We start from the raw sequence: 27,042 nt of genomic DNA, 5'->3' as shown, positions 1-27,042 counted from the left end.
CTGCAGTATGTAGTATTTTCAGCATTTTTGTTACTACCCTTACCTATTTTTTTTTTATTCTTCCACAAGAGTTAAAACTAGATCATAAACTCTTTCAATTTTTTGTTGTTGCACTAGGGTAATCTTTTATACAGGAATGGTAGAACTTTAGCAGAGTCTGATAATCATTATTTTGGGCATCTTTGTCTCATTGATGCTGTGGTTCTCTCAAATGTTGTAATCTCAGCTGCATTCTTAAAGTACTGGTAACATCGACTGAAATACAGTTTCTTCATGAAAGGAAGGTAAAATGATATACTGGAAATTGCGTATTATTGAAGTGGTATATTTGTCAAGAGCTACTAATACCATGTTACGAATACAATCTCGCTTTTTTAGTACCAGAGAGTAGCTTTGCTAGTTGAGACCAAGGGTCTGTCTCATCCGAAGCCCTGTTTCACAGTGGCTGCAGTGGAGGCTATCCAGAAACAGAGCAAGCTCCTTTCGCTTCTGCAACTTTGCAGCTCAGAATCACCTCAGAAAAAGTGATGGGTAACATTTAATGAATTTTTCTTGCATGAATTAATCTTGTCGTCTTGGTCTGTGTAAACTCTTGGCTTCCATTGGGACCGTGGCAATGAGTTCTGCAGCTTAAGTACACACTGTATGAAGAACTGCTTCCTTTTATTTGTTTTATTTTGAACCTACCACCTGCTAGTTTGTTTGATGTTCTCGAGTTTCCTTGTTGAAAGAAAAAGGGAACAATGGTTCCCTGCTTACCTGCTCCGTGGCACTCCTGACTTTGCAGACTCTCTTATTCTCTCCCTGGTTGTCCCTTCTCGAGGCTGGAGGTTCTGAAGGGTGTTTGAATGCCTGTCACCCTGCTTTGGTCCTTCGGTAATTTAACTCTTGGAGTGGAGGTGGGCAGCGCGAACACTGGCACTGTGGCAAGATATGGGCACCACACAGACTGATGCATCTCATCTCTGTTACCATTCTGTGGTTGGTTGGTTGGTTTGGTTTTTTCCTTCAATATACTTAGCTTTCACTCTACTCTTTTGACAAATCTTTTCCTAGGTCTGTTTGTTCTAGCTTCCAGATATTTTTTGAGAATGAGGTAGTCAGCTCAGAGCTCAGTAAAATATACGTAAAACTGTTGGATTGTATTTTCTCAGGTGCACTGCATTCTGTTTCCCTGTGCTGAATCTCATCTGCATTTTATTACACCTCTGCCTGGTATGATGAAGGTCTGCTGCTTCCTGCATAGTTGATTTTCAGTTTTAGCGAAATGAACTGTTAATATTACAGGCAAACTCACTTCAAGGCTCACCACCTGTTTGTTGATGTTTTATGTCCACACTAAACAACACAGGTCTTGTCATAGAAAAGAGCCAAATGATGTTTCCTAATGGTTTTTATCCTGTTTTGAACTGGTTACTTACCCACGTGAAGACCTTCCCTCTTGCGCTGTTGTAGCTTAGTTTCTGTAGGAAGCATTAGTGGAGGACCTTGGTTCAGCAGCTGGCATAACTTGGATGACCAGAACACATCTCAGACTTTGACCACGTATCAGTTGCTTCAAAGAATTCTCATGTGCTAGTAAGACAGAACTTTTCTATGGGAAACATCAGTGTCACTTCTGTAGCCTGTACTTTGCTACATGCCCATGAACACTGTTTCTTGTGTCTTCTACTTATTTGCCCTGCTGAGACATTGGACTTGCTGGTCTGTAGTTCTTGATAGTCTAAAGGTGTGACTGTCTTTCAAAACTGGTTGCACCATTGACATGAAAGCACTGTTTGACACCAAGATATTATGTGGTATAGTGGGCGGAGAGCCTGTTTTATCCTTCAGCTGATCAGACCTCTTTGGGTGAATACCGTCTTGCTATTGTTTGCTTTGGTTTGACCAAAACTACCTCTGAGGCCTTATGCAGCAACAGAAGATGAAAACCTTCCTCAGCCTCTCCAGTGGCAGTAGATCCCAAAAACTTAATTTTTTGTTTATTTTCTTGGAGTATTTATTTCATATCTTGGTTAAATGTTAGGCTGATTGATTTTTCGAGCAGGCTTCATGTACCTGACGTTAGTGAAAGGACTTTTTATTACTTTGCACTCTTTATGAACATAATTTTTGTTTGCAATTCTACTTGCAAGGGATTATTTTTCCTGTTTTTTTTTTTTTTTTTTTCCACCCCTCTTGATGAAAAATATTCTTCCTGATAGCCTCCCAAGCTTGTGATTTAACTGTGACCTTTTTTTTATTGTCGGGTCTCTGCATTTTCAGTATTGTATTCTTTGTCTGTTGTCTACAAATGTTTTGTCTGACACTCTTGTTTTGCTTCTCTTACCAAACTTCCTCATTTTTACGCATTTTTTGTCTTTGAAAGTAATAACTCCAATAATTTTTTTTGTTACTGATGGGTTTTTTTTAGAAATGCAAAACTTAAATGTATTTAATGGATTTCATTAGTAGTAGTTGCGAGTCATGGTATAGTCAAGTCAAATATGACACAGACAAATGTGAATGTAATATGATTTCTTGGATATTGAAATAATCCCTAATCTAGTTAAAATGCAGCATTTTAGCCCTGTGTGCTTCACCATAACGTCAGAGGAGTTGTTTGATAAATTCCATTTATATGCTTTTATAACCTGTTTTCTTGCCAGCAAACCAGTCACCTTACCAAGCTGTACAAGTGGCATGGAAATTTATTTTGAATGCCAGTGTTATTTAAGAGTGAGACAAAGTTTGTGACTGTGTCCTTTAGTTATAATTCCCCATCAATCGTAAATTGATGCATTTGTTCAAATATACAGTGTAAAACAGTATCACAATCAAGCTGTAGTTATCATGGGAACCGTAAATTTTTCTTTTTCTTGGCTTCCTATGTGAAAAACCGTACTGTAGTATATTATTTAATTGTTGAGTACTGAGGTCTCTCTGTTTTATCATAGTGTGTGACAAGCTACAGTACCACTCTGTATAAAAACCTTTGGTGCTTGAAGCAGTGGTGGAACAGTGAGAGTTCATTCATACCTCCATGTATAGATACGCGAGTACCATATTTAGAGGAACATTTGCACAAATAATAACCACTTCGTACTGGGGGTTTTTGAGAATTATGTTGCTTTGCTTATCTGAGAAGTACTTGGAAAGCAGTAAGAGTGTAAATCTAAAGTCACAGGCATCAATGGTTACTTCTGTGTTTCGTTTGATAATTTCTGTTAGAGGCTATCCTGAAAGTTACTTGGACTTTCAAAGCAGTCTGTAATACACACTCGTGCAGTATTTCATCATAAGCAACTGAATGTTGGGGGGTTTGTAATGGAACTTCAGTAATGGAAAAAATTTGCTGTATGAAGATGGTGAAATATGTGAGACTTCATAGGCGTAAAAGTAGATGAACTGATTTAATAATTAAGGAGCAGTTGCATTTTCAAAATGGATTCTCAAAAGGTGGCAAGTATGAGTTCATAACGCTTAGAAATAAAGAGGATTTAAGATATCTCTTTATTTTTTTTCCTACCAAGAGTGCAGGTGTCATGAAAGACTTGTGCCCATTCCAGTTGTTGAGAAGCCACGATTGTGCTTTGATAAGTTAATTTTTAAACTTTTTCATGAAACCTACTTCAGCTTGTAGATAGCATGCCATATGCACAAGTTAAGCTCATCAGTTACTTCATTTCCTTCTTAAAATAAGTTGCATCGCACTCATTCATTGAGGGTAACATGGAAAGAAACTATATACAAGTATAGGTTTTTGGTTGAAGAAAGAACTTAAACAAATTTTAGGACGGGGTTGTTTCCTAGTTCAAGTAATACTCGCAAAGCACCCAGCAAGAAGGTTTTCTGTCTGCAAAGTAAGGCTTGGTAAGGAAATTTGAAATGGCAAGGGTTGAAAGTAGTCCTGCCTGGGCACAATCAATAGCAGCGTGTTGTGAGATGGTAAATTCTTGTAGGTGATGTTTAACGAGGGGTGCTTTTGCCATTTTTTTGTGTGTGTGTCTCTTCCTGAACTAGTGCATTTTGAACTTCTCCTCCCAAGTAACTTCATGCAGAATAGGACGGAAATCTGGAATTTGTTTGTTAAAAAGCTGCGTGGTTGTTGTGCATTGGTACAACGTATCTCTGCTATTGGAAGATCAGAAGCTATCAGTCATTTATTGCCCAGATTTAAATGGAATAGGGGCTTTTATAGGCTGATTTATTAGAATACATTGCTTATAGGCATCTTTAAAAGTGTCACTAGCAAATCTGATATGAAAAAAATGGCATGAAGACAGTTGGAGAAGATTTCATCATGGTCTATGAATAGCTGATAAACACAACGCAGTGCTGTGATGCTGCTGTTTCCTCCCTTCACCTCCTTGTCCCCCATGCCCCCACGCACATGGGATTTTGAAAGTGGCATTTTTAGGAGGAAGCAGGTCTTAATCTAGTAGTGTGAACAAAGCTACAGATTATAGGTATCTGCTCCCGTTTCTGTGATCCTTGTCAAGGGCATATATCACTTTTTGCTTCCCCACCCCCAAGAAATAAGGCAATACATTTTGGGGTTGGCAACAGGCTGTTTAAAAGGCTGTACATTTCTTAATGAAGTACGTTCTTAACACAGACCTCTGGGTAGCTGGGTCCTGCACCACAAATGACAATTACTCATTAAATTGTAACTTTGAATCACTGAAAGCTGAGACAACTGTATATTAGGTGTCACTATTTTAAACTATGTTAGGAGCTCAGTGTTTTAAGTCAAGTTTGGTGTTGATGATTTAATGATCTTGTTAGTATGATCTTATTTTTAATTAAAAAAGCATATGTATTGATGAGTGGTATGAAATTAAATCATGCACTTCGGGGTCCATATCCCTGTTTTTGAAGATTTATGGAGCAGTTATTTATAAGCAGAATAGAGTCCCAACGTAGGGTTTGTTGTAGGATAAAATCAGAACTGACTCTCAGACAGTAAGTTGTCAGTTTTCCTTGCTTTTTCAAAGACTTGGATACATATTTGTTCCTTCTGGTCTACCCTGAAGTTTAACAGGGCAGTAGAGCTCATCCTGAGTTAACTACAACAGCAAACTCTTGGAAATTTTAGGTGGAAAGTACTTTAAAATGTTCATAAAGATTGTTCTGCTGTTCTTTCCCCCTCCGTATGATTATTTATCTGAATCAGGCACACATATGTGATCAGAACATGAGTTGATTTACATATGCCCATTACTCAATCTCATTTTCTTGTTAATGAGGTAGATAAGAGTAAGTGGAAGGAAATAAATTATTTGTTTCTGGTTTTGCATGGTTAGGAATGATGCTCTGTCTTTCCTCTCGTCTTCCTTTTTTACCCTTTAAGTCTACAAAAGAAACAGTCAAACTACCCGTTATGTGTTTTTAGCTGGAGGAGTGGAAGAATAATCCAGTCATTTGGTATATTAGGTATAAAAGGAAGATGCTTATGTGAATATTCAGGTAGATACTACTGTAATACCAAGGTGGTGTAAATTTGGAGTAACTTGTGAAAATCATGCAACTGCAAGGAAAAAAACAAACAACAACAAACCAGCATGGCCAATTCTTCTTTTTTTGAGAAGTCAAGCCATTGGGGGCCTTAAGGTTGAGGGTTCGGATAGTTTCAGAATATGGGGATGCAGTTTAAAACAGGAGTCTTAGTCACCTGGTTTGAAGGAAAATACAACTTTTATGTTTAAGCAGGTGCATATTTAAAATGGGTCACACTGTTGACAACATTACAAACGCTGCACTTTTATAGATCATCTCTGGCCTTTAACAAAAAGAGATCTGAATTCTGTTAGTATATTCTGTCTTGTGATGTTACCTAGCTATTCTTCTGGTCGTGGACCATCATTTACCCTATGTGATTATAAAACTGTTGTGCATTAACTGATGGAATCCATAACATGTAAATGATGGTCCACAACCAGAAGAATAGCTAGATAACATCACAAGACAGAATATACTAACAGAATGGTTTCCTTATATCTTGTAATTTCTCTTCAAAATATTTGTGAAATTAGTAACTTGGATCTACTGTGTAATTAACAGTGTCCATAAAAGTGATATGTGAAGGAGAGATCATTGGGGTTTTTTTGAGATGAACAAAATTCTGTCATATCTGTTTTGTATCTTAGTTCCAGTCAAGGTTTCTGTAACATGAAGTGTCATTGACTGTAATGAAACTCATTTCATACTGAGGCTTCTGTTTTAAGATAGAGGTATTTTCAACAGTGGAACATTAAAAATGATATCTTGAAATATGTTCCTGTTATCTTGAACTATGTCTTGAGCCAGCAGCTAAGTCAAGTTCTGGTTTTGAAACCTGATAGATCCCAGCCTCTGGTATTTCTTCAAATAAAACTGTCTTTTGCTCAGAGATTCAACATTTGGAGTCAGTCACAGATGTGAGCTTTGTGAAGTTGCAAAAATGAGGCTTGGGTTATAGAGCCAGAAATCACTCCTTTAGAAGTTTAATTTGCTTGTTCAAGAGATTTGACATAGTCAAGGGTAGAAACCCATTCTCCAGAATGGTGTTATATATTTCATTTTTTTGTTGGCTGACGGCAGTAAAGCAGAAAAATTGTCCTCTTGCACTAGTTTTCGTATATTAATTAGTGTTCATTTATGACCCTAAAAGTTCATGTTTCCTACTAGAGAACTTGAGTAAATAAAATTTCTCTCTGCTCTATAATAAATAGCTTTAGGATCGGATGTTTGTCAGTCTGTAGGTTTTCATTTTCATCTTAAACTATTGGTTGAGTATGATTCAGTTGATCACTGCAAAACTCACTTGATAGGCTGAGTGGATCCACTGTATGTAACTTTACTTAAGTGATGATCTATATAGTGATGCCAAATGATAAAGCTACTAATAATTTATTTTCCTTCATTGGGAGCGTTTCAATTCCATGATATCACAGTTGGTATCCCTTTAAAAATACTTCTAAATTGTTGGAGAAGCATCCTGTGCGATAGCTCTTGTATGCAGTGAATTCTTAGATATTTCTGAAAGATTTATAGTGAAGTCCAAAGCATTTCAAGGCCAAGCATAGCAGTCTTGTCAGATACAGCTTTACAGCCTAGTGACTTGTAATGAGAGTAGAATGTAATTAGAAATTGTCCATGTCTTTACTGAGTACTGATGAAAACTATGGCTCAAAGGTTAATTCAAATAATAATTAATATTGGTTTCTGTCAGAACAGGGTGGTAATGAAATCTTTATCGTATGATGACTGATTTTAAGAGGTGGGTGCATAAGAAATAGAGGCTATAGTTTACCTTTTCTGATTATATTCAGTTATCTTACAGTCAGCATGATAGCTTGATAAGGCATAATTTGAGGGCAATTTAAATGTATTCACAAATATTGCAACCTACAGTGAAAATCATCTAATATGTTGCATCTGTTTAAGGAGAGATTCATTTCTAGATGGCTGAAGTAGATGGGTTTACGACAAATTATCCTTAAGGACTGTGTAATTTTTTTCTTTTAATAACTGAGCAATACCATGTGTTTGTGGAAAGTATTCTTAATAAGATTTGTTAGTATGATAAATGTGGGATGTTACATTGATGTTTGTTTAAATTGGACTAGTTTCAACGAAAGCGATAGACCAGGTTTTGCTGGCAACCAAAACAAATTCTGTTCACTTTCTGTTCCTGAGCTGAAATTTTCTGCTGGAAAAAATAAATGCTCTTTTGCTTAAGCTAAAACCATACTTTTTAGTTGCAAGAAGGAAGTGAGCTACTAGACCTGTTATTTTGAGAGGGTTTTCATTAATACTTAGCTATCTTCTGTTTTTGTTGTTGTTGTTGTTTTTGTTGGTTTTTTGTTTGTTGTTGGTTTTTTTGGTTTGTTTGTTTTTTTGTTTTTTTGTTTTTGTTTTTTCTGTGCCTGCTCTGGTCCTGTTCTTAAAATCAACCTATTGAAAAACTTCTCCAGAAGGTTGTAGCTATAGCTCGGTTTTGTGGGTCCACGTAGTTCTGCATAACATGCCTGTCTCAAACATCTCCTTTCTATTCAGTCTCTTGTTTTAAATGTTAGTGGACTGCCACCCACAATTTTAAACTTGCTGTAATTTTAAGGCTGTTTCCTCTGTTACCAAAAGGGAAGCTTAAATGCCTCTAAATTAGATCTGACAAAAAATCAGGTTTTTTCATTCTTACGCTTGTGAAAGTGATCACGAGACTGATTTTTCACTCATTTGGATAATGCTTTCCATACAAACCGCTCCAATTCTTGGGAAGCAAAAAGAGTTTGCAGTCAAGACTGAACCTCTCAGGAGCAGGGGCACCCAACAGGAAAATTTGGGGAGGGGTTTTGAGATAGACAGTGTGTGTGCATTTGAGGGGTGTTTTGAAACTGTTGATGGGAGATGTGAAGCATTGTGTTCATTTCTTGGAGCTATTCCTGCTGTTCGTGCTTCTTCATAAATTTTTCTCAGTAGCCTGGATGAGAGTCTGTGCTATCTTGAAATTTCCACTAGGTGAGATGGAGGGGAAAAAAAACCCTCCAAATTTCAACAGGAGCATTGGGAAAAGCGCACTGTTTAAGTTACGATGCCGAAAGTTTTCTCTGTATTTATTATAAGCAAAGAAATACTGCTTTGGGAACTGAGCTGTACCTAAAAATCTTAGAGATGTCTGTGAAGCTACAGGGTTGAAAATTCTAGGGAACAAACTTGTTCAAGAAGTAGAGACTTTTTATCTAAAATTGAAATCTGCATACAAAATGTCAAAAATAACGAAAGAAAACCTAAAGGACAGCTGAAATAAATTTTTTAGTGAATGAAAGTTGCGTATTTGTGCTTATTGATTTAGTTATTTCAGAGAATCTGTTGCCTGTGGAGTTGGTCCAACTTGTATAACAAGTCTGCTGTAGAGATAGTGGGGGGAAATAGAAAGTCTTACAAATCTGAAATACTGTGAGATTTACTGAAATGTAAACTCCTAATATAAAAATGCTCCATTTGTAGCAAGATCTAAATGTGCCAAAATTTGTGTACTCAAAGATGTCAGAGTACAAATGTGAATAGGTACAAATTTAAAGGGAGGTGCTTTGTTGAACATCCTAAAAATGTTTCTTGTTTCTTTTTGTTCCTCCAAACGGAAAGCTAAACCACATACTGGGTTGTTCTCTCAGTCCCTTCCCATGACAGGTCTGCATATTGATATGGAGGTAGCAATTAAGGCGACTACTATTTAACTAGGGACAGATGCATGGGTGCAAATATGCCATCTCCAAATAGCAGAGAGGCTACATGGTGTGGAGGGGGGAAGGGAAAGGGACGATGGTCATTTCAGTTCATCTTTATTAATGGTGTAAGTGGCAAAGTTGCTCCGGTTAGATCTGCGCAAAATGTGGCATAGACTGTGCCGTAGCTCCTTTCTCCAACCACTTGAAATTCTTTGGGAAGGGGATCTTCCAGAGGACAGTATCTGTGCTGCGGAGTAAACAGTTGCCGTGTGAAGCTGATGTGAGCCTTAGTTTCACTCTGCCTCCACTAAAATACACTTTTACGGTAGTTTGTGCAGGATCAGCATAGAGGAGTACAAAGAGGGAGCTTTTCAGTACAAAGGCTGCCTGTTTGGCCTGCCCAAACCACCGTGAATGTGTTTAAAGGGGACTTTTATTACCATGGAAACTCTCAGACAGGAAGGAATTTGTCCTGCCATATCTAGAAAACAGTCTGTAATGGTCAGCTCTTGGAACAAAAGTGTTGCAAATAGTGGGATATATTTAAAAATTCCGGTGGTGAATATGTTTTCACAAAAAAGAATATGTAAAACCAAATCTTCTCCTAATGGACTTTCAGTATGGGGATTTAGGGGAGACTGAGAAAAGCACAATGTGAGCAGGGAAAGTGTTATGAGAAACCTAAGAAAGTTTTACCTCTCTGTGTCCAGAAGGCTTCCTAGGTGTTGAATGGATGTAGATGAAATATTTTCCCTTTAAGTAGTGTGTTTATCGGTCACAGCTGTTTATGGAAGGACTGTGCATGTGCTTGGCTTGAACTGCTGGAGGCAGTACTCTGAGCATGGTGGATTAATTGCTTTTGGAATGTCTTAACTAAAACCTGTTATTTGACTCTCTAGACAAATATCCTTAGTATTCACAAATGGCCTTTATCTTCCTAAATCACTATGAGATACGACATTTCTTGTCTAAGAGAAATTCTAATGCCAGATCCCAGAATATTTGCGCATCCTTCACTGGGCTTGTACATTGGTATGAAATGACTCCAAGTCAGCAATCTTCCCTTCCAGCCAGCAGGAGTAGCTAGCAGTAACAGCAGGGTTTTCCGTGCTTTGCGTAGTGATCAGTGTTGATTTGATTGCTTGTTTGATCAGGCAGATGCAAAATATTTTTCCATGTACTCCATCAAATTTGAATCCCTTTATTTTTCCTCTGGAAGTCATTCCAGCAGACACTGGTTTCTCATGTTCCTTCTATACAGAAAAGGCCTGGCTTGCTTTAATGCTGTGCTTTTCAGGCTGAGCTGTTGAACCACCTGGCCGTGGCCTGAAGGCACTTTGAATGAGTGGTACAGTAATGAGCTGATCCAGTGGGTCATGCTGCTCAAAATCAGCTGTGCTAGTCCTGCTTCTTCCTTGTGCTGTCACTGCTGTGCAACTGCCCCTGTGGTGACAATCTTCTGATGGCAAGTAATAGTTAGATCAGCTTATATCTCTTGTGTCAGACTGCACCCAAACATTTCCATGAGATGTATGGGGTAAGCAGTAGAATGAAAGGTTTTGTTTCTGTGGTTAGGAATGGGGATAACTAAGGAGGAAAAATTGTCATAAACTTTCCACTGCTCTGTCAATTTTGCAGTTGTTCACAGCTACTGAAAATCAATGTTCAAAGTCTAATTCTACATAGCAGGCCAGGTAAAGAACAGTTATATACATATTATGGAGAATTTCTGTATGCCATTTACAAGCATTCAGTGATCTTGTTTGCTTTACCTGGGTTAACACTGTAATCTGGTGCTCTCGTATGAGGACTTCTGTCTTACATGTTGATCAGTTTAGTGTCTTGTCTCCTGACCTGGGGAGCCAAAAGGATTGCAGAACAGGTGCAATCCTGGTTCCAACCAGGATTAAAAGAAAGAAAGAAAGAAACAAACAAACCCACCCTGCTCTTGTTTATAAAACTATCCCTGCTTAATGGCTCTTCCCTCACAGGGCTTGGTCCTGTTCCCTCATGTGGGGGGTGGGGCTGGGTTGCAGTCCAAACTGTGCCGGGGGTTGGCATCGTAATCACGGACAGTCACTTGTCTTTCCAAAACTATAGAAACCTCTGTTAGATGTATTTCCCTAATAGTCAAGTAAACTGAGAAAGGAAATACTGGTGACATCATGTATGACTTAATATGGTTATTAACTGCGCAGGTGTTGTAAAGCTGTGAATCTAAACTAAAGTGGAATAATGGTACCATATGTCAGATTTTTTTCTTCAATTTTTATTCTTCTTCATTTGCCATGTTTGTTTTTTCCTCTTTAAAAATGTATTCCTGCCCTGCTTGGGTTCTGTAATAACTTTTATTTTAAAAAAGAAGGGGAGGAAAAATCACCCCTCAAACCTTGGTTGATTTGCTCTTAATTCACCTATTTTTTCCTTACCTGTTTCTCTATTATGCATGTGTAGCTTTTGTCTCCTTCCTCACCATTCCAGTTCTAGGCTTTCTCCAGCCGGCAGTTCTTCACCTGCTGTGCTTTTGACAAAGAAGGCAAATGTCCAGCTTGCTCTTTTCCACTGCCTCCCGCTCCCCTGTGGAGCTCGCACCCAGTGTTGGCGGATCCATGGTGTGCGCCTCGGTGTTGCTCTCCTGATGGCAAGTCTGGGAAGTACTAAATCATCTGGCCACGTACCGCTTCCTTCAGCTTTCTCCCCAGCAGGCCCGTGGGCTGAGTTTGCAGTACGGTGCGATGGCTGCATGCAGCTCTAATGCTCAGGAGCGGGGATGGGCTTTCTGCCCCCACCCTCTCGCCCCGCACCCCCACAGACATTTCCCTGCTCTCCAGCTGCTCTGGTTTCCATCTGTTACGGGGCCTTCTGGTGCGACTGTTTCCTCATCTGCTGAGCTGAGGAAAATGTTGAAGGACCAGACACTGCATTGACCCGGGGAATTAAGGGGTTGTGGTTTTGGAGAAAATGGCTTGCATGCTTATTTTCCTTTCCTCTTCTCTCAGAAACTTGGCATGCAACACATGCACATCTAATATCTTGAAAAACTTTTTTAGGTGCATTTTCATTTCTTTGTAGCAAACGCGTTTACTCATCTTAGTCGTATATGTGATACTGGGGGCATATCATATGTGGCAGCTGCTGCCTGTGCTGTGCTTTGGTCTGTGATGGGCTCAGAAGTGTCCAGTGATGCTAAATGTTAACTTGGAGCAGACAGTGGGAGAAATCGCTGAAGCTTTATTTGTGAAGACAAAAATATGCATCTAGTAAGAAGCAGGAGGGAGCCAAGGGAGGCATTAGGAAACCTTGGAGGGGCCATCGCTCCCTTGGCCCAGGAGCTGGGGAACTTTACCCTGCAAGGTGCCTTCTCTTTTGGCAGGCAGATGCCTGCTGACCATCTTCAGACTGCTATTTTAGGCTGCTCTTGTCTTTAGCACTTCTTCCATCCGGCAGTCGCTTAGATTATCCCTTTTATAGATTGCTGGGCTGTTGCTCTCTCTTGAGTGATACCGGTAAGTTACCAACAGCAGCAGAGATGGTGGCAATGCAAGTGTGCAACCGAGAAATATTGCTGTAAAGCAAAATAAGTGAACAACAAAATGCCCATTTTACATAAGTGAAGAACTGTAACCACTGCTGGCTTGACCATACACGGAAGCCTGGCAAAACTTCATTCGTTATCCCCGCCGAAGTACATGAAATTGTCAGAATGCCTGCCATCCCTTCCTGGTCAAGTTGTCCCAATAAGTGAGTTGCTTTCCTTTTTCTGACTATTGCATCCTATTCCTTTTGGAAATACTAATTCTTGGCTTTTAAAATCTGTTTAAAGGCTGTCAAATTGTTTTGGATTGCAAAATTATATGTGTAAATGAGAAACCTTCCTATAGCACCCACTTTTGTAATTGAACAAAGCTTTTATTTCCAGAACCTGACTGCTACTCAGTGTGTGGGAAAAGCATGCTCTGACAGCTTGGGCTGTTTTTTGAGGACTTCTGTGATCTCACTGAAAGGTTTTAATATTAATTCATCACTAGTGTTATGGTTGTGTTTTGATGATAATCACTTAGGAGATGGGTGTTAGGCAACCAGTTGAAAATTATTGTAAAGTGATTTTTTTTTTTTTTTTTTGAGTGGTTCATACATTCAACTTGAAATCCCAGAGCACATTAAAAGTGCTAATGCTCATTCTCCTGAAAGCAAGGTTTCAATGTATTTTTCAAATTAGCCTCCCTCTGTCCCCAGATCCCAGCTAATATGGTATATGTAACTTAACCACTGATTTCTAACTGGGGATCATGCGTTTATTAGCAGAAATTGATAACGGAGAAATAAAATAGAGTTGCTGATAGGCGCAGTTGTTTGCGTTTTGGGAGGATAGATGTATTGCATTATCAGAGATGTAATATAGTTCTGGATGGTTTTCTGTGCATATGTGTGACTGCCAGTGCAGCTGCCACATGTCATTCTGTGCAGGGCGAGAAGAGAAGCTCCATGCCCATGAGATGTGTTGCCTTCACGAAAAACATGGAGTGAATGAAATGGTGACCGAGAAGGAGAGGTCTCCGTGAAACAGGAATATTTTTATTGATGGATAACAGTTGTGTGACCCGGCATCTGTGCTCAGTCATGAGCAACTCTGCCATGTTGTAAATAGTTTAGCAGTTGAGCTGAGCAATGAGAACAGGTATGGAGATCTCAGGTAAGGGGCTCCTCAGTGTTTTGGAAGGAACCTTCCCCACTGCATCTTCTGCATGTGGAGAATTACTGGGGGAAGGTACAAAATCAGGGTCAAGGGGAAGCAATTACTGAAGTTCAGGGACAAAAACCAGTGGAGTGTCTACAGATGGTTTAAGGAGTGAGGTTATTTGGTATGCTAGTCTGTCTAGCTACAGGGCTCTCAAATTATGTAGCTACTGTATGGTGAAGCAGAAGCAGGAAATTCATTTAAATGACTGAATTAGTGGTTATCTGGGCTTGAATTCAGTCAAAGCTGCAGATGCCTATGTCAAAAAGAAGTTGGGGCAACTGGCTGGACAGTCTCCTGGCTTCAGTGAAATGTGAAGTTTGTGGTAAACACTGAAATCTTCAGTCTAGTTCTCAAAACTGTAAAAATATTTCAGTGTGTTCTTCAGCCTTGTTTCATTTTTATCAGTTCTCATAAAAGGTGTTATGTCTTTTGTGAAATAGCAGATGGATGCTGCTTTTCTAACAAAGTATGAATGATTGGAGTATATTGCCATCATAGGTTTGAAATAGAGGCGCTACATAGATTTCTATCTTGTAGATGTTCCTTGCATCGCTGCTTTGTTGATGTATACTTCCTCCTTGCTCCTCAAATGAAACTGTCTTTAAACTTGTTTCCATTGGCTTCAGCTCTAGAAAAAAAGGCTTTCATAGTACTGCTCTGGACCTTATCTGTAAATTCAGTCAAGCTTCAATGGTCTTACTTCATTCAGTGTTTTACATGGTGTGAGAGGAAGCTCAGTTTTGTCCTTGTGAAGAAGACATAGGGAATGGGTGTGGGACATGAAGAATTAACTGTTCATCCTCAGGTAAAGTAATATCTCATGGCCATACCAATAATCTAAAATTCCCAAACTATCAACAAGGGCTGTTTGCGGTCTAGACTGGTAGCATGGAGTTGACTCTCCTGGTTTAAATGAATTAAATTGAATTACATGTTTACTGTAGACAGAAAAAGTTATTTAGCCCGTTTGTTAGTAGAACATCTTGATGTTGTGAAGAAACTTAATAATCTCTCCTGTATGTGATGCTGCTTCTAATCTTGAGATCCCTAAAGAATAGGGAAATTTTTCCTTTTAAGCAGACAGATATTGAAGTGGTTTTGTTGGGTTTTCTTGTTGTGGTTTTTGTTTTGTTTTGTTGGTTCTTTACCTAATGCTTCAGTTACTATTTACTAAAAAGATTATAGATACATAGAAATTCTTGTTTGATAGCATGTTGCATTCCCTCTAAAGAAAATCCTCTTTATATGGAAGCGTCAGGAAGAGTTTCTAGAACACATACCCCATTTACCATTTAGTGTTACTAACACCTAACCACTGCTTCTTTAAATGCAGGTGCCTAAAAATATAGGTATTGAATAATCAGAAAAATTAAGTCTTCCGTTTATGTTTTTGGGTAAGTATAGATACTTTTGATATTGTCAAGTCTGAGGCTTAGAATTTGTTGAATAAAACACTTCACTTTGCCCCTAGAAAGTTACTTCATGAGGAGGCACAAATTAAACACTAATGCGGTCTCCCACAAAGGAAAAAAAGACACACACACACACACACACACACACAAAAAAAACCCCCTTAATTTTAAATAAATAATTCCAGTGTTTGGTAGCAACGGCTTTTGAATACGTTGAGAGCGCAGCCTGTGTGGTAACCCAAGCTTGCGGTGAGAGGCAGGGCTGACCAGGGAGGGTGGCAGCTGGGCTTACCTGGGTGCTCGGGAGCAGGCTGGGACTCCCGACAATCCTGATGAGCACATGTGGTTGACAGCTGTTGCTATTGCTATAGCCTTGCAGACATGTCTTGATTAAGCTGCTCTTGGTATCACTCTTGCTTAATTGTTCTCTTTTTGGGGTTTGTGTGCACCTCAGAGCTGTGCAGAATGTGTTGGGTGCTTTGGAGATCCGATAGGTGCAGTTGGTGTTAAGTCCTTCTGTTAGTATCCATTAAACTGAGAAGTAAAGATCTGGGTTTTAGAAAAATACAAAGAAAAGAGCCCCCTTAACAATTTTACAAAGGCCAAATGGTAGAAAATCGGTCTATCAAGTTAAGCCTTCGTGTATTTTAGAGTGGTAAGACACTGACTGAAGTTTCTCAAATAGAATTTCTTTTCCTCAAAAACTCCTTGACCGTGTTTGGCGCACTGGTACACAGTGTCCAAGGGGACCTGATTCCGATGACTGGCTGTCACTGAGGTAAGAGGTTTCATTGCTTGCTTTGAAGCTGCAGTTTCATTTGAGCACATGTACTTTATTGAGGTCATCTGCTCTCTTGCTTTAATTTCAAAACTAGGTTCAGAGATCACTGCCTGAAAACACCAAGGCACATGGACTTCAGGTGCTGAGCAGGGCAGGAGAGGAAGAGTCATGCCCATTTCAGGTTTTTGGGTGGTGCTTTGTGATCAGATATGGTAATTTAAAAGGTGGTGTAAAAATTTCATCAGGAAAGCTCATTGTGGACGTTTAATTAATGGCAACCAGCAGTCCAGCATCCCTTTCAGGTACTTACAAGTACTTCTACTTTCATAACTAGTTTCATATACAATATATAACTGGGGGCAGACAACAACAAGGAGCTAGATTTTATTGCTTTGCAAGCATCATTAATGAAAGAGTTACCTTAGTCTCAGCTGTAGGTTCAAATAATATTTGCTTATACAGCATAAGCTTTTCATCTGCCTCTTAATTCCTGTGACTCCTAAATCAATTAATCTGTTTCAGAGCCTCATCTATGCCTTTTCCTCCACTGTGCACTGTACTATTTGGTTCAGGTTATAGAAGTCTTTGCATGCTAACTTAGAGGCCATCAAGGAGAGAGTTCTTGATGTATTCAGGATGCTATAATAATGCTATTTATGGTTTACTTCTTAAGTAAAACATGGGTAGGGGTTTATGTTTTTAGTCTTTTGATGGATCTTTTACTCTAAATGAGTGTTTTTGTAGAGATAAAATAAACTTGGAAGTGTTGTTTAGCACTGGAACTTCCAAGTTCTTTTTACCTGTTCTAAGTTCTCTCTCTACATAGTTTGTAAACAAAGGAATATATTTTCAGATGTTTGAGTTTGTTCACCTTTGACTAGCAGGTTTCTGACCCTCAATAAATGAAGATTTTCCTGGTAGTATTTCTGCATTGCACTGTAGCACAGATAATAGACTAGTAATAGACTAGCTGTTTTAGGTCTTGTTCTGACAACCAAGCCCTGAACAGTAACTGAAATAGCTCTGAAATTGGCTGGTTAAACAAATCTGTATGGCAGCAGTCTTCATATATAGTACTTAAGAGTCTTGAATTCTGTTGTTCTGGGGTCTTTGTTACTTAAGTGGTCTTGCTTGTTATTTTTTTAGGAGTCATTTTATGGGTCAAACTTTCACTTTTTCAGAGGTTTACAAACACAAAATAGAGAAATTGCTAGTCCAACTAAGTTTACAGCATAAACTCTCCAAATTCTAGTTGAGGGGAGGAGTAGTTACATTTATACAGTCCTAAAATTACATTTGGCCTTTCGATGGCAACGATGAGGCTGATGTGGCCCCTGGTGAAACTGAGTTTGACACCCCTGCTCTAGTTGATCTTTAAAGGCCCCTTCCAACCAAAACCATTCTGATTCTACAAAATAAGCCTTCTTATTTCTCACACTTGTACAATAGTACTCTGCTCTTTTAGTCAGCTTGCCCCTCCTTTAATTTGCTTGCTTTTCCTGCTTAAAAAAAAAACAAGACACCCAACCAAACCACAACAATAACAAAAAACCCCCAAACATCAACAACACCAAAACAAAGGCACAAAAACCCCATACACTAAATTTTAACCTCACAGGTTTCTAGTGAGTAGGAATAATTTTTTGGTTTTGCTGAACTGGGGCAGTGTGTGAATGTAGCTTTTGTTTATTTAAAAGGACTTAAACCTGTAGTTCTCTGTAGATGCTACAACAGGATTGATACAGTTGAAAGATAAATTTAAATGGAAAGTGAATAATTTAATTCTAACCTCGCTTTGTGAGAGAAGGTAGAGCTACTTACTGTGAAATGGAACCAGTTTTGAAGTTTATTTTCAGATCAGTAAAAATTTCCTTTCACATCTTATCCATGAATGCGGTACTGCTCTTGTATGTTCATCATCAATCTCTGAAAAGCTTGTGGAGAGCTGAACATAGTTCAAGAACTTTCCTGTTGGGCATAAAAGATTTTGTGGTAGATGAATGTCAGCTGTTTCTACTACTTGCAATAACTTGAATTACTGTAGCTCTGTGTACTGGGTCAGTAATTATCTTTGACTTGCAAGCTACTTCTGAGTTTTTCAAAATCTTGATCAGAAGGTGAGTGAGATTGCACAGTTCTAAAACTTTAGATGACAAATTTTCCCCTGGAAGGCTTGCTTTGTTTGTCTGTTTGGACATAACTACGTTGGAGTCATTTTAGAAGTGCATGTTGATTAAGCAACATACTTGAAAAAACACCCTGGTTAGTTTTCTTCTTTGTGAAGAAGAAACTAGAGACCCATTAAAGTTTTGCATAAGAAAATTTGATCCTCTTCCTTTTGAATCCCTCCTGCTCTTATATGGAAAAGCTTTCTAGCTCAGTCCTGCCTGGAAAGAAAAGCCACTCTGTACACGATGTGTGATAAGGATTGCACTCTCTGTCAGTACACTCCCAATTCCCACTTCTATCACCATGGTTTATACTGTATAGGCACCATTTTTTCCATGTCTAAGTGAACCTGAATGCAGCAGTTTGTTCACTCTTAAATATCTTAGTCTTGTACACTGGGAGCTGTTGGGAGCTCCAAACTCTTGTGGCATTTTCTGTTGCAGAGAACAGCTTGGTATAGTCATGTTGTGGTCTGAATAAGCACTGATGATCACTGTGAGCCAGGCATTACATTAAACTCCAACCAAGAAAAAAAACAAAACAAAACAATCAAGCTTCATTTGTACATGCAAGAGCCTGCTTCCATTCCACAGGCCAAAAGTAAACCACCTTTTCGGCATATCCTTTTTTTTTTTTTTTTTTTAAGAACAGGATGTTCAAGATGCAATCTTTTGTGAAAGCGAACAAAAAGCTTAAATAAGTAGCTCAATAAACAGTTGTTGTAGAAGGTCTTTTGGTATCTGTCCTGTATCTCAGCCATCCCCCATATTCTGTGGGACATTGTTTGACCTACTTAATGGTTCAGGCAGCAAATGAAGGTTCCTGAAATCTATTCACTCCATCTACTGTGTTGGGTCCTGCAGTGTACTCTTTCTCCTCACCCCTCCTTCCCCAACTCTTTCTTTATGGTGAACTTTAAGTTGGTGAAATAATTTAACGCTTCTTTTAAGCCGTTTACTGCATATGATATAATACATAAATAGTCTGCTACTACAGGTCTTTTTTTTTTCCTAACAGAGTTAAGATAGGTAAAATCAAATAAATGTGTTATTTCATTTAAAATGCTTTATAAAATATGTGGTTTTTCCTTTTTTTTTTTTTTTGAAAAAGGTAATTTATATCCTTTCCTAACGCAATATGTATTTTTTTTTCTTTGCTGAAATGTGCAAGACAGTATGCTTAAGTGTATTGGGCAAAAATTATCATCAATATGGGAAGCCAAGTGAGGGCTTAAGTTCAGATGTAGGATGATTCATCTTGCCACATGTAAAGAGCGTAAAGGGAGTACTACCATTTTGCTCCACGATCCTGAAATATGTTCTCTTTAGTTCTGTGAAAACTCTGGCTTTTCACTTTGGATGTATAAGGTGTATTTATCTTCACAGAAATGAGTGTGGATATGTGGTTCCTGTACAAGCGCAGACTGGGATCTACCAGTATTTATGAAGAACACATGTACAGGAAAATGACTCTTAAGTACAAGTCATAAATTGAAATGATTATAGAATATACGTGGACAAATATACCATGTGTGGTATTGGTAGACTGTAATTTCATCAAGTGGTTTTTCAGACTTCATAAACTATGAATGAAACATGATTGTATTGGCCTTGTAACAGGTAAAGTAAAATATAGGGTCTGGCTGCTTTAAAGCGCTCATAATTCTATAGCTGAAAATAGCCTTTTGGGATACGATTAAGTCTTAAAACCTGCCCGTGATTAAAAAAATACATTTCGGTGAAAATCACGTGTCCAGAAACCCTGGGAAACATCTGAGTATCCACCTCGTGAATTTTTACAATTCCCCGCTTTCTGGACGTAAACACAGCGAGCTCCTTCCAGCGAAAGGAAAAGGCTCCGTTTTACTTCGAGTTTCGTCACCTTTCCGATTATTTTTTGTTGTTGTTGTTTACAGCGTTTTCGGTGTCTGGGACCGCGCGGGGCTTTGTTTCCCGGAGGGGATGTGACACACGGGAAGGGCTCCGGGCCCAGGCCGCGGTGTGGGGGCTGCCCGAGGCCGCCATGCCCGCTCCCGCTCGCCGCGCCGACCTCTGCCCTTTTGTATCCTGTGACACTCAGCCTGTCTTTGTGCTCAAGTTTATTCATGATGGATACGCTTCCCTCCCCAATCGCATGTGCCGGGAGCCCGGCAGAGCGAACAGATAAATTATTTTCAGCTGCAGGCCTGTGCTTGGGGGAGGAAGGGCGGCAGAGGGGCCGGCGGGGGCCCCTCCGCACCACAGCCGGACGGGGCGCAGCCTCCCCCGGAATATGAAAGGGGGTTGACTCTCGGCCTCTCAGATCCTTTTTAAATGCAAAAGAATGTAGGAAATTGCCAGATCAGTTGGTTAATCAGTGACAACTGCAGTAGGTGCACAAAAAGCACGGCGCTTAACAAGAGTCATCAGTTGCGCGGGCTGTTTTTTTCAGCGCCTCAGCGGGTCGCCGTTGGCCCCACCTCTTGAATCCCAGGGCCGGTTTAGTGTCAGCTTTATAAGAGAAATGTAATTGCGGGGAGATCTCTTGCTGACTGATGGCAACAATACGAATCTTCTCTCTCACACCACCTCCCTCCTCCCCAGCCCCCGGCCCTGCCGGGGCTTTGTGTTGGCCTGGACCTCCCGGCCCAGTGGCACCCACGTTTGTGGGGTTCAAACCTCACGCAGGACTACGTTAAACCTGCCACTGTTGCTCCTTATAGAGTAATTCGCAAGATAACACCACTATCAAATATTTTAAGGGGTATTCCTGAAATGTTTTTGTGGCTGCGATTGTTTCTCTTAGTTATCTAGGACTATTTTTAGATTAACCTCCTTCTTGCATCTGTATTTTAAACTGGTGTTGGGACAGAGGGTGGTCGTATGACCAAAAAAGGCCTCTTAAAATTCCAGGCTACGTAACACTAAAACTGAAGTGTTTCTGGCTTAGGCTTCTCCCACCACATGCTCGTAATACAGTTTAATGTAAAAAAACATTTTTATTCCTCTGGTTACTTCATTAAAAACCTCCAAGCACATACTTCTGAGAAATGGCTAGAAACTTTCCCATTTTTCTTCTGGTCACTGGAAAGAAGAGACATGCTCAGGCGTCTTATTTAATGTTCTAGGTGCTGACTTAAAATTAGCAGTGCCCCGTGTTGGGAAAAGAGTTCACTTCCCGGCTGGTCCGACGAACGCAGAGGTCGTTCCCAGCGGGCATGTATGATGTAAGGACAAGACTTTGCATCAGAGAGAGAGGACTCTACGCGGTGCTGCTTCGGTCTGGTATCGGAGCTCCCGTGAACTTGAATGACGTAGGATATTGTTTCCAAATGTGTGGCACAGGCTGAACTCTAGCTGGTCATTCCTGCATCAGCTGCTTGACAGCAGTGAGCTGCCAAGTATTCGAAGGCTGTCGTGCCCTCAGTTGCCTTCGTGAAAGCCTGTGCTTTGCCAAAGTACACCGTGCACTAAGGAAATAAAATGCAATCTGGTTTCTGCTTAAGTATTGTATGGGAAACTTACGATTTTAGGCCATTCTTGCCAAAAAGCTGTTGCTGAATAGCATTCATGGTGTTTAGCTGACTTGGAGACATTTGAAGAAAGGCACATCAGCTTTTCACCCCTACCTTCCTTCCCAATTCCTAGTATAACAAGAGATATTGAATTTGCCACTGCAGATTTCTGCAGGGATGTGTTTCTGTGAAGAACTCACCGAATTTTGCTAAGAGAAGTATGAAATTAAACTTTTCAGAAATGCTTACACCATATTTTCTGACTCTTCCTGCTGAAGGCAAGGTATTCCTGAAGTGCGTGAGGTCATGCTGCTTTTTGTTTGAGGTGTGTATAGTTTTAAAAAGTTTGTGTGAAATGAGCGTGACAAGGAAGAAACACACTGTAATGGGGATTGTATTTTATTTGTTCTTCGTATGCTTTCCATATATTGCTGAGGTCCTGGTAGTCAGTGAGTTAGTGTGATGAGAGTTGAGGGATCCTCTGGTAGGAGTTCTGATGGATTATCCTTCTGTCATGCATTCTGAAAAACTGTTAGAAATGTAGTGAAGAGACATCACACTCAGACACATGGTGTGGACTGGGGGGTTGCCATATGCAGGAACAGGAGTTGGACTTGATGATCCTTGTGGGTCCCTTCCAACTCAGGACACTCTATGACTCTGCGATTCTTTTCATCCTTGCAAGTCCCGTCTCCTATTCCTGGGGTGGGGAGGGAACAAGATTGCTGCCATCCTTTGATCTGATACAAAGTGTATGGACTTAATTTTTAACACAGCTGTACTGTATGAAGTGTATACTAGGAAAGCATTCTATATAAAGAAAAAAGTGTATTTAGGCATTCCAAAAACGAAGTTTCTTTGGAAGTTACAGTCAGAAATCATGTTGCGATTGCTTTACAAATTTACTCTTTTGGCTAATTTATACGGAGGAGAAACGTACCATGCAGTGAGAACTAAGCATTAAACACATAGGAGACTGGCTGTGCTTCCCACGGACACAGGCACTTGCGTAACTGCCTTGGCATCAGCAACACGATTCACTCAGTGGGTAGAGGAGCTGAAAGGCAGAAGTCTCGTCTGCCATCTTCCCCAATTTGAATGTCTTGGCATGGCTTTTCCTATGTTGTCAGGGTGTGTTTATGAAGTTCTTTGTAAATGTTTTCCTCCAACTTTGTTCATAAAATACAAATGTGACTTTAATTGCTGTGATTTGTGTGATCTACTTCCATGCAGCAAGTGCTTACTACCCCTAACAGTCATCAGGAGCTTAGAAGTTTTGAAAAACAGTTCAAATATGTAGTGTTTAAATGCAGATTTAGTAGCCTGATGTTTAATCGCACATTTTGGGGCTCCTGTCTCAAAATGACCTTAGGCATGACTTTGATTTTTAGCATGAAAGGTCTTTTAAGCCTAGTTGATCAAAACAGCACAGTATTTAGCACAGTGTTCACAGTATTTTGTTGTAGGTGCATAGTTCCATTATTTGAGTAACTGTTTTGTGTGTTTCAAATACTGAAGAGTTTTGCCTGAGATATCAACTGATAGCTGTAAAAACAACTCTGCATGACATCTCACTTCAGAGCTTGAAGCAGTCAGTATTAGCTGTCTTCTCACATTCTGTTTATTTGGTTTACTTCCTGCATGGCCATCAAGAAGCACTGCCGAATTTCTTGTATAGAAGCATCAACAGCCGAATCGCGGAACCTGTTGATTTACAAAATGTTGTGAATGGCAGAAGGTGAGGATGGCATTGTGGAGGGCGCGTGCGTCTGTGTGCTGCCCTTGCTGCTTCCTGGTCTTGACTGCCTGGATCTGCTGCCTTGGGAGCAAGACTAATGAAGTTCAGGTTTAATGTTTGCAGCCTTAGGTCGGGTTATGTGTGTGTAGCAGCCAGTTTAGTTCCACTCATAAAAGTGGGAAGCTGCCCAAGGCTACTGAGTCCATGTAGCTCTGAAATACTAAGTTGAGCAATGGTTAACTACTGTTTGAGATCTAGCTGTTTAGGACTGGAATGTTGCAGACTGAAGTAAATGTGAGCTTTGTCTGTTGAGACAACAGGGTTGTTAAGCAATTGACTGTGTCTTGGTAGTTGGGATCATAATTGCTTTGAAAGAAACAGGTTGTCTAGGTAGTCTTGAGGAAATATATTAATTGACTTTCTACTTCAGTCTTGTTGGTGCAAGCTTTCATTTTCAGGAACAGAAAAGCTAATAGAATTTTATAGCAGAATCTGTATAGTTTAAGATTATTTTTTTTGTTTTTCCAAATCACTATTTCTTTGTACAGTCACACTTTTATTCAGTTCACCTTTCCAAGGTTTCAGATATTCTTTCTATCTGGAAAATAGTCACTGATCCATGAATGTCTGTTGGTTTTAACTTACGGGATAGAGAAGAATATACACAAATTCATTTTAAAACTATTTAATTTTAAAAAAAGAATCTAAACTGAGATTATGTTGGCCAGTCTTGTTGCCAGTATGTCTGCTTTCATGGAGGAGTGACTAATGACACTTAGTGAAAATTTTAGGTAGAATCATTGCTTGATGCAGATCCTACCTTTGTGTGTGGGGTTTGTTTTTGTGTTGGTTTGTTGCTGTTGTTGTTTTGGGGTTTGTTTTTTTTTTGAGGGGGGGAGGCGGTCCAGCCTTGATGATTTAAGCAGAAAAAATACATTGCTGTAGTGAAAGAAGCAAAGAAATGATTGCAACTTTGCAATTTGAAGCTGTGACTTTCATGACTTGCTTAACTATCTACAAGACATCTATCCTGTTAGTGTAGAAGGTTGAGAGCTTATTAGGTAATTCCAGTATCAACTGTTTTCTTCTCAAAACGGTAGTTATTTGATCAGGCTGTAGCTACTCTTGTCCTTCATTCTTCAACATGTGCTGTTCACCATATATTGCATCAGAGCTGTGACTTTTATTTGGGGAACCATAAGAAGGTTTGGCAAAAGCACAACTGACTGTGAAGGGCTGTGGTCATTACATTTAAGGCCAGACGGAAATCTGAAGAAATACAAAAATGATTTTGAGACATATTCTCAGCCACATTTTCACGTTGTGTTTCAAACCTAACAGCTTTAGCATCAACAGCTCAAACATGAAGTCAATTCATACTTCAGCTAAAAATGCAGAACTAAAATAATAAATAGCAGGAAACAGTGTTTTTGCTCGTAATTTAGGTGATGGATTTGTTGGCTTACAAGCTGCATCATAAATGTGGAAGTTACTTTTCTTTTGGAGGAGCATGTTCTGAGGAAGCCAGGTGAGTGCCAGGTTCTGTAGCATGTCCCTTTCATTGTAAGGGACAATCCCTGGCCCAAGCCTGCAAACTGATGTGGAGTCAACTGGCCAGAAATAAGGTGTGTTTAGCAAAACCCTTACCCTATTTTAATTTGGTTTTCTGGATATAGTAGCAGGTCCTAACTACTATGGGCCAATGTTGACTGTTACTGGTGGCTGACTCCAGCCTGAGTTTTATTGGAAACCATTCAGCTGAATAACAGCAGATGAAGCAGTGCGATTCAGATCCATGCTTGATGCTTGTGACCTTGTTTCTGGAGATGCTCTGTTAGCTTGTCTATGACAGAGAGCAAAGAGATTTCAGTAATTTTTATTGCAAAGATTCACTAGTGTTTCAGGAGAGCAGAACATGCTTGTCTTCAAAAATAGTTCTTTTGGTAGGCATCAACTCCCTCGTTTATATCCTGCAACTGGTTCAATTAGGGTCATTTCTGTAATAAAATGACTGAAAGTTCTTACCTGTTCATAATCCTGTGGCTGTACACAGGTTAGCTGATGAGCGAGATCCCCTACTTGGCTCAAGTTTGATATTGTCCAGATTGCGTCAGTGGTTGGGAAGTAACAGGACCTGCACAGTGCATTTTAGCATTTCCAAGCGAAGAGGCTGTTCGTTAGATGGAGACTCTGGGTCACACTGATGTCTGTCTTTGCCAGCTCCTAGTGGCAGTGTGCATCAGCAGAAGTAGCAGTGTTACAAGTCCTCGAGTCATCTTAAACCACTGGAAGGATCTTCACCACGGCAGAGTGGTTGCCTCTGGAGCAGGCTAATACCGAAAGCTTGTATTGGTGAAGGAAGCTCCGTCTCTACCTTGTTGCTGGAACTTCCTTACGCTGTGCTTTGATGAACTGATATTACAGGTGGCTTCTGTTTAATAAGGAAAATGAAATAAAAAGAAATAGATATCAAAGAACGAAAGGTGCCTTGTAGGAATTTAGCCCCAAGAGAATTAGAAATACAAGTGTTAATATCCCAGCTGAGCACAAAAGAGAGTTAAGAGTGTGGTTTTAAAGGTGACATTCAAATGCTATTTTAAGAGGAGTGATAAATGCTTGTGTTTTTCCTCTTGTCCTCTGCTTCATACTGTAGAAGGTTCTCTTGACAATGGCTACAAGTAGTGTAATAAATGTGCTGATATTTTCTTCCTAAAAACTCGTCTGGGACAAATTGCCTGCAGTTAAAATAGTCTGGTCTGGCATTTTGCATCCAGAGTGACTGAAAGCATCCCTCCTGTACAACAAAATGCGAGATGTGAAAGTACAAACTTGTAAATCTTCTTTTCTTTGATCACTGATTAAGGGCAGGTTGGTATATGCAAGTACAGTCGCTACTAAATCATGACAAAGATGCAAAAATAGTTTTTATTTGCTGCGTGGATAGGCTTCCTTTACTATCGCCTTAGGCTTTATTTGGAGATATAAAACATAACATTTAAAATTCTGATCCTGAGGAAAGATAGCATTACACTAGTTTTGTTCCTAATAAGCAGACTCAAAGTCTTCCAAGTTATTGCAGGAGAGGATGGGGGACAAGTTTCAGAATGTGCCAGTCTCCATGTGAAAAACCTGAATGGGAACTTTCCTGAATCTACTCTCTTACTGTGTGTTGCTTTTCTCTTTTTTTCTTAAGTTTGAGTGTGTACCTTGTTAGGTTAGCAATTTCGTATTTAAATTCTTTTGCCATTACTAATTCTCCTGAGTGTGTTTTCAAGGTTGTAATTCTGGAGAGAACAAAACTTCAGTGTGATCTTTTAAGGTGCTGTAGTTGCAGTTAGTAGCATGATTGTCTGATGATGAATAATGAACTCCAGTGACGGTGTTCCCTGTTATCATCATGAGAGAAATTAGGGCATAGATTGAGAAATCTACCCTATCATAGGATGTAGCTTTTGAATTTAATTTTTGTACACAAATGGAGCATATAGTTTTGCATAAATGGGAAGTATCATGTCTT

At 39.6% G+C, this 27,042-nt stretch overlaps 1 protein-coding gene across 1 annotated transcript in view; it reads left to right on the top strand.

The window, feature by feature from the left end:
• CHD7 (chromodomain helicase DNA binding protein 7) overlaps positions 1-27,042 on the top strand; it is a 132,350-nt gene that overhangs the window by 14,484 nt on the left and 90,824 nt on the right. The window lies entirely within an intron of this gene.

The sequence above is a fragment of the Patagioenas fasciata genome, chromosome 2, assembly GCF_037038585.1.
Source record: "Patagioenas fasciata isolate bPatFas1 chromosome 2, bPatFas1.hap1, whole genome shotgun sequence".
NCBI classification, from domain to species: Eukaryota; Metazoa; Chordata; class Aves; order Columbiformes; family Columbidae; genus Patagioenas; species Patagioenas fasciata.
Note: the sequence above shows the minus strand (reverse complement) of the source record. Positions and strands in the feature narration are given on the sequence as shown.